The sequence below is a fragment of the Neofelis nebulosa genome, chromosome 8 (genome assembly GCF_028018385.1).
Source record: "Neofelis nebulosa isolate mNeoNeb1 chromosome 8, mNeoNeb1.pri, whole genome shotgun sequence".
NCBI classification, from domain to species: Eukaryota; Metazoa; Chordata; class Mammalia; order Carnivora; family Felidae; genus Neofelis; species Neofelis nebulosa.
This window is the reverse complement of record NC_080789.1, coordinates 5,502,834-5,509,719: the sequence shown is the minus strand read 5'-3', so window position 1 is coordinate 5,509,719 and position 6,886 is coordinate 5,502,834.

The window sequence follows — 6,886 nt, the reverse complement described above, 5'->3', positions numbered from 1 at the left end:
TAATAATTTTGTCTTTGAACTTTGCTTTATAAATGAAGTCTGATGGGGGCAATGGAGCATGTGTCGAGGGCTTGGAGCCTCACCTCATGAGTAGTCCCACCTCCTGCCACCTTCCCAGAACAAGTTCTTTACTACCCACTCCTGTCCTGTAGTGCTCTAACTCGGCCCAACCTCTCTTCTTGCCCCTGTCCCGTGACCATGGGACCAGGGCATCAGCGGAAAGAGGGTTTGCTCTGATGCTGGAGCATCCTTGTCATTTCTGTCCTAGACTGGCAGCACCACAGCACAGTTGGTGGATGAATCACAAAGGTGAGCTTCTCCTGGGGCACCTGGGTGGCTCAGTTGGTTGAGCGTCCAGCTTCAGCTCGGATCATGATCTTGCGGTTCATGAGTTCGAGCCCCGCATTGGACTCTGTGCTGGCAGCTCAGAGCCTGGAGCCTGCTTTGGATGCTGTGTCTCCCTCTCTCTCTCTCTCTCTGCCCCTTCCCTGCTCATGCTCACTCTCTCTCTCTCTCTTTCTCTCTCTCTCTCTCTCTCTCTCAAAAATAAACATTTAAAAAATTAAAAAAAAAAAAAAAAAGGTAAGCCTCTCTCCTACCGTCAATTCAAGTACCCATTCCTCTGGTGTGGAGGTTGCCATACCCTTGGGGTGGGCAGACCTGTAGGAAGGGGCAATGCCTGGCTTGAGTTCCCTGCTCCCAGTCAGGGCATGATGTGTTTGATCTCACAGCTGAAAGGAGGAAATAGGCAGCTCTCGGAGCTGTGGGGGTGGGTCCCTAGGCTCCTGTGAGTACCTTACAAGCATTCCAGTGCCGGAGAAAGTGACCATAAATGGAAAATTAAAAACATTATGGCAGGTTGAGAGAGAGATTGCAGAAGGGGAAAGCTTTATATTTTAGTAACTTTAGTGGCACTTTTTCTCTTTTTGAACAAGGGTCCCTACCTTTTAATCTTGTACTGGGACCTGCAAATTATGCCCTATATAGATGTACATGCAAAAAAATTATCGAGGTATACACTGGAGATTTGTGTACGTACGTTATACCTAGATAACAATTTACCATGGCTATGCACATATGCGTTTATCCTAAACCGAAATATTTTAAATGAGCATATTTTAAAATGAATTAGGAAAGGAATGATAGAAAAAAAAGAACCCATGATTCCACACTGAAACTAAGAAATAATTAAATAATTAGAGAAGAGAAAACTGTTCTTTCCAATAAAGTGGCAACCAATAAATATTAAAGGAAAGATGGAGTTATAAAACCACCATTTTTCAGCCATTACAGTAACAATTAGTCAGATAAGTATATCGTTTGAAGCTAAAACCATCATTGGGTGAAGATTTGTTGAGGAAGATGATATTTTTCCAGTCTCAGTGCATCTACCCACAGATTACTTGTCAATACTAAGGGAAAAAGGTAATTTAATAGTGGAGAAATCTGGCAGACATCGTCTGAACCAAGTGATCAAAACAAACATCGCTAGTATCAGACAAACTGATGCCTTGTGGCTCCTGATGGGATGTACTGAGAAGGACGTAGAAATACTTGTGTCGTTTTTCTACCAAACATTCATATCCTGAATCTAATAATAGGGAGAGAACACAAAACCTAAGCCAAGGGACAGTCTATAGAACAACAGATCTGTACACTTCAAACATGTCTGTGTCATGAAAGACAAACAAAAAGCTGAAAGGACTGTTCTACATTAAAGAAGACCACATATATTTGACAACTAAATGTGACTTGTGACTCCAGATTGGATACTGGATCATGGGAGAAAAAAAGCCATAAAGGACATCATTAAGACAATTTACAATATATGAATATGGACTGTACGTTAACTGGTAATATCGTACTAATTTTAAATTTCATGAATTAAAAAAAATTTTTTTTTCAACGTTTTTTATTTATTTTTGGGACAGAGAGAGACAGAGCATGAACAGGGGAGGGGCAGAGAGAGAGGGAGACACAGAATCGGAAACAGGCTCCAGGCTCCGAGCCATCAGCCCAGAGCCTGACGCGGGGCTCGAACTCACGGACCGCGAGATCGTGACCTGGCTGAAGTCGGACGCTTAACCGACTGCGCCACCCAGGCGCCCCTAAAAAAAAAAATTTTTTTAACGTTTATTTATTTTTGAGACAGAGAGAGACAGAGCATGAATGGGGGAGGGTCAGAGAGAGGGAGACACAGAATTGAAACAGGCTCCGGGCTCTGAGCTGTCAGCACAGGGGCCCGATGCGGGGCTCGAACTCACGGACCGTGAGATCATGACCTGAGCCAAAGTCAGATGGTCAACCGACTGAGCCACCCAGGTGCCCCCAAATCTCTGGACTTTAAAGGTACAGAGATCGGGGCGCCTATGTGGCTCAGTCGGTTAAGCGTCCGACTTCGGCTCAGGTCATGATCTCACGGTCCGTGAGTTCGAGCCCCGTGTTGGGCTCTGTGCTGACAGCTCGGAGCCTGGGGCCTGCTTTGGGTTCTGTGTCTCCTTTTCTCTCTCTGCCCCTCACCTGCTCATGCTCTGTCTCTCTGTCTCTCAAAACTAAATAAACATTTTTTAAAAATTTTAATAAAAAAATGAATAGCAAAGTTGGAAGGCTCGTACTACCTGATTCCAAGACTTACTAGAAAGCTATTTACCTTAAGGCTATAAATCAAGGCAGCATAGAATTGACATAAGCACAGACATACAGATAAATGGAACAGGATACGGAACCCAGAAACAGGCACATAGAGATAAACGATTGATTTTGGACAAAGGTATCCTTACGGAGCAGAAAACAGAAGCTTCTTATGAGCCAAAGCTGCCCACCAAGGCCTGGTCTACCCAGTGGGTAGTGACGGCTACATCTCTGGAGGTGTGTAAGAGGCTGGATGGCTTTCTGTCCTGAACAGACGCCTCCTAAGGTGGATCCCAAAGTTCTCTGCCCTGGGATCCCCAAGGCTGCCGAGGCGGCAGGGAAGCGGCCGCTGGTCGCTGTCCGTGGTGCTGAAAGCGCACAGTTCGCCACATCCTACTGCCCTCCCAGTCTGGGATTCTGGGTATTTTCTATTTGCATGTACTATCCAATCTTTAAGGATAAGTACTCGTTTATTATGGAAATGTCAAACATCTATAAAATTAGAGCAAATAGCATAATGAACTTCTGTGAACTCATCACCCAGTGTCAACTCTTGTCGATCCCCGTTTCATCAGCTCCCCATCCAGATTATTTTGAAGCAAATATATATTATTTCATTCATACATATTACAGTGTAGATCTCTAAAAGATAAAAACTCCTTGTGAACATGTTCCCAATATATGAACACAACCAAAAAGCAATGGATATTCCTCAACATCACCAAATATTTGGTTAGTATACAAGATCAGATTCATGGATGCGATTCAAAGCTCAGAGGAGTTGAGGTAGCTCCCTGGGGATACCTAATGTAGCCAGGACTTAGGGCTGGGACAGAGATCATCCCACCAGCATCATATGACCCCAGCCATAGATTGGCACATACCAGCCTGCCTGCCACAGATGACATTTGACATTAAGCAATTCTGAGACACAGATTGCTGGTTCAGGCAGGTGTTCACATGCACAGAATTGTCCCTGAAGACACCAGTGCCTAGGACACTACAGCCTCCAATCACACTCCTGCCCAGACAGGTGTCTATGTCAAGATCAATTGCATCAGAATCTCTGCAGAAGAGTCCTCAGCCATCAGTATTTTCCACCCAGCATTCTAGTGTGCAGACAGAATGGAACTATAGCCTGACCTGGGTTTGAATGCTAGCCCCACCACTGACTGGCATCTGGGACAAGGCACTTCACCTCTTCGAACCTCAGATTTTTTTGTGGGTTTAATTTACCATGGGCCTCCTCCAACCTGCCTTTGCACCTGCAGAATCCTCTCCTGGAATAACTTTCTGCCACCCCAAATTCTAGGCTTCCATGAAGACCCAGTTCAGAAACCCATTCCTCTGTGGTTAATCTCCTCCTGGAATCATCTTCTAATACAGGAGTATTAATTGTCCATGTTATGGGCTCAGAGCAGAGCTGGAGCCTTTAGAAACAAGTTAGTCCCGCCCCTGATGTTAAAGACAAGGAAACGAGGAATTGATCAAGTACAGAACTTGCTTGGTATCACAGAGCAGGTGCACAATGAAGCTTTAATGGTCTGGGAATCTTTCTGTTTCCTGGAGCACAGACTTCGGCATTTCCAGCTCTATCACTTGCCAGCGAACATAAAACCTTTCTGCACCTCAGTTTCCTCATCCATAAAATGCAGAGAATGTTGCCAACTCCCCAGGGTTGCTGCGAGGATTGAGATAATAAGCTTTGTAAAGTGAGTGCACTTGTAAGGGCTACATTCCCTATTACTCCCACAGAGATAGCAACAGGGGTAGGTGAGCTCCTTGGAGCAGGGCTCTGCCTCAGGCATCAGGACACACACAGCAGACATTGGCACCCTGAAAAGCAGGCAGGGGTGGGGGTTCTGCAGCTGGCCTGGAAATGTGACTTGACAATGGGAGCCATGGCCGCGCCAAGGCTCCAAGGCCCAGAGAGGTCCTTGGCTGGAACGCTGGGAGAAAGAGGAGGGTGGTGGACCCATGACTTCAGTTCACCTGATGGGAGACCATGGCATAGGTCCAGAGAGGGTTCTGGTATCACACAGGTCTGGGTCCCATCAAACTCCCCTGAGTTTTGTCTAGACTATGCCCCACCGGGGGTGATGTGGGGCTCAAAGGAACCCCAGTGGTCCCCCCAGTCTGGTGCCTCCCACAGAGCAGATGTGAAGTTAGTGATTTCACTTCCTGCTGCTTCTTTCTGAGCAGTAATTCCTACCACATGTTAGTCTACCAGGAACATTTACTTTCCTCAAGCTAATATTTCATGGGGTTTGTGTCACTATCTCCATCTTATGCAAAGGGACCCTGAGGCTCAGAGAGGTGAAAGGATTTCCCTAGCTCACGCAAATGCGGAGTTGAGAGTTGGGACTCAAACCCAGGTCGACCTCAGTTCAGAGCCCCAGATCCCACCTCTGCTCTGTAACACCCCAAGGCTCTGTGCCAGGAGGCTTTATAGGTAACAAGCCAGGGAACTCTGACCTGGATCAGCTCCTGGGCTGTCTGCTTCGTCAGCCGAGCCACCTCCAGGTTCAAGGAGGAACACGAGACTGCTGGTGGGTGGCGGCTCAGTAAAGTCCACAGGAGTTGCCTGGGCTCAGCTCATTCATTCTGAGGCTACATTAATGGAGGCAGCGACCAGGAGGTGGGAAGGGAAAGGCAACTGAGGTCCAGTAGTGGTCATACTCCTAGAGGGATTTGAACAAACTAGGGATAAGTGGTTGTAGTTTGCCGAGCAGCAAGTCTGGGTTGGGGATGTTCCTGAGGAGGGGTTGTAAGGCACAGGCTGTTCATCGTGGAGAAGAGCAGCCTCGGAGGGACCAGATCACCACCTTTCTACCCCTGCCAAGCTGTCTTCAGGCAGAGGGAGCAGGCAGGGTCCGTGGGCCCAGGGTGCAGAGCTGGGACCAAAGGAGAAAGCCACAAACAGATTTTCAAGCTGCATGAGAAAATGTCTAAGAGTTCAGGAGGAGAGAAATCAGGGAACACTGACAAACTGTAAAGCACTGTGAGCGATACTCGTGAACAATCTCTGCAGCCACAGTTGCGCAGAGGTGACGCAAGCCACAAATACTAAAGACCAAAAAGAAGTTTTCGGAGCAGAGCATTATCAGCAATTGCGATATTCAAGCACGTAAGCTACAAACACCTAGCAACATGATGCTCAGAAGGATGATGGAGAGGAAGGTGGGAGCAGCCAAGGACCTTTCTCCATCTAAGACACAAAACAAAGCAATGGGAGCAGAGATGGCTGTGGGGCAAGCCCCAAAGCACCTATGAGAGAGGGGGTGATAAAGGGAGGTGTGTTTGTCCTCCTGGATGGAGGACAGAGAACGGGGGGGAGGGGGCAGGAATATTCTCAGAGGCCTCCTGAGCTTCTAGATTCTTAACCTGGAGACCCAGGGGGCCAGTCGTCCCCTTTCCAGAAATTCCAAGCCCCGCACCTGGGAGTGGACACAAGGCATCCCAGCTCTGTGCAGAGAGAATCCCTGGAGCTTAAAGATCACTTGACTCGAGGTAGGACAGGACCCTTCCTGCTGCAGGGGACAATATCTGTGCCTGTCCCCACCCAAGTGACAGCAAGAGGGGACAGAAGCCCACCGAGCCTCAGTGGATCCTGGGGATGAGTGGGGAGGTGGGTCCTCCTACATATCCTAACTCTCTGGGCCTCTTCTCTCCCTTTCAACCCCCACCCCCACCGCAGGCCCTCTAATGCTCCACTCACCCCCTCTACCCTCACCTATTTGCCTCCCTGCTCCCAACCTTCCAGGGACTGCCCAAATCCAAAGTCCTGATCACACGGACAGTGCCCTCTGTGACCCAGCCTCTGCCTACCCTCCACCTGTGCACCCCGTCACTCACACAGCTCCAGGGACACTGGCTGCTTTCTGTGGCTGAAACACACCGACTTCATTTCAACCTCAGGGCCTTTGCACTTGCCGTTCCCTCCGCTGGCAAAGCTCTTCCCTCCCACTCTTTGCCGCAGGTCTGAGGCCTCACCCCCGACACCATCTTCTCGGAGACGTCTTCCTAGACCACTGATGCGATGTCACTCCCACCCCAACCTGCCATCATTTCCATCCTCTCTTGTCCCTCTCTTCACAGCACTGCCGCTCCTCAGATGATCTTATTTGCACATTCTTCTGTTGGCTGTTTAGCAGGTGCTCCTGCACCCACACCAGAATGCAAGTTGCGTTTGCGGCTGTGACCCCAGAGCCTACAACCCATTAAGTATAAATCAAATGAGTGAACGAACAGATGC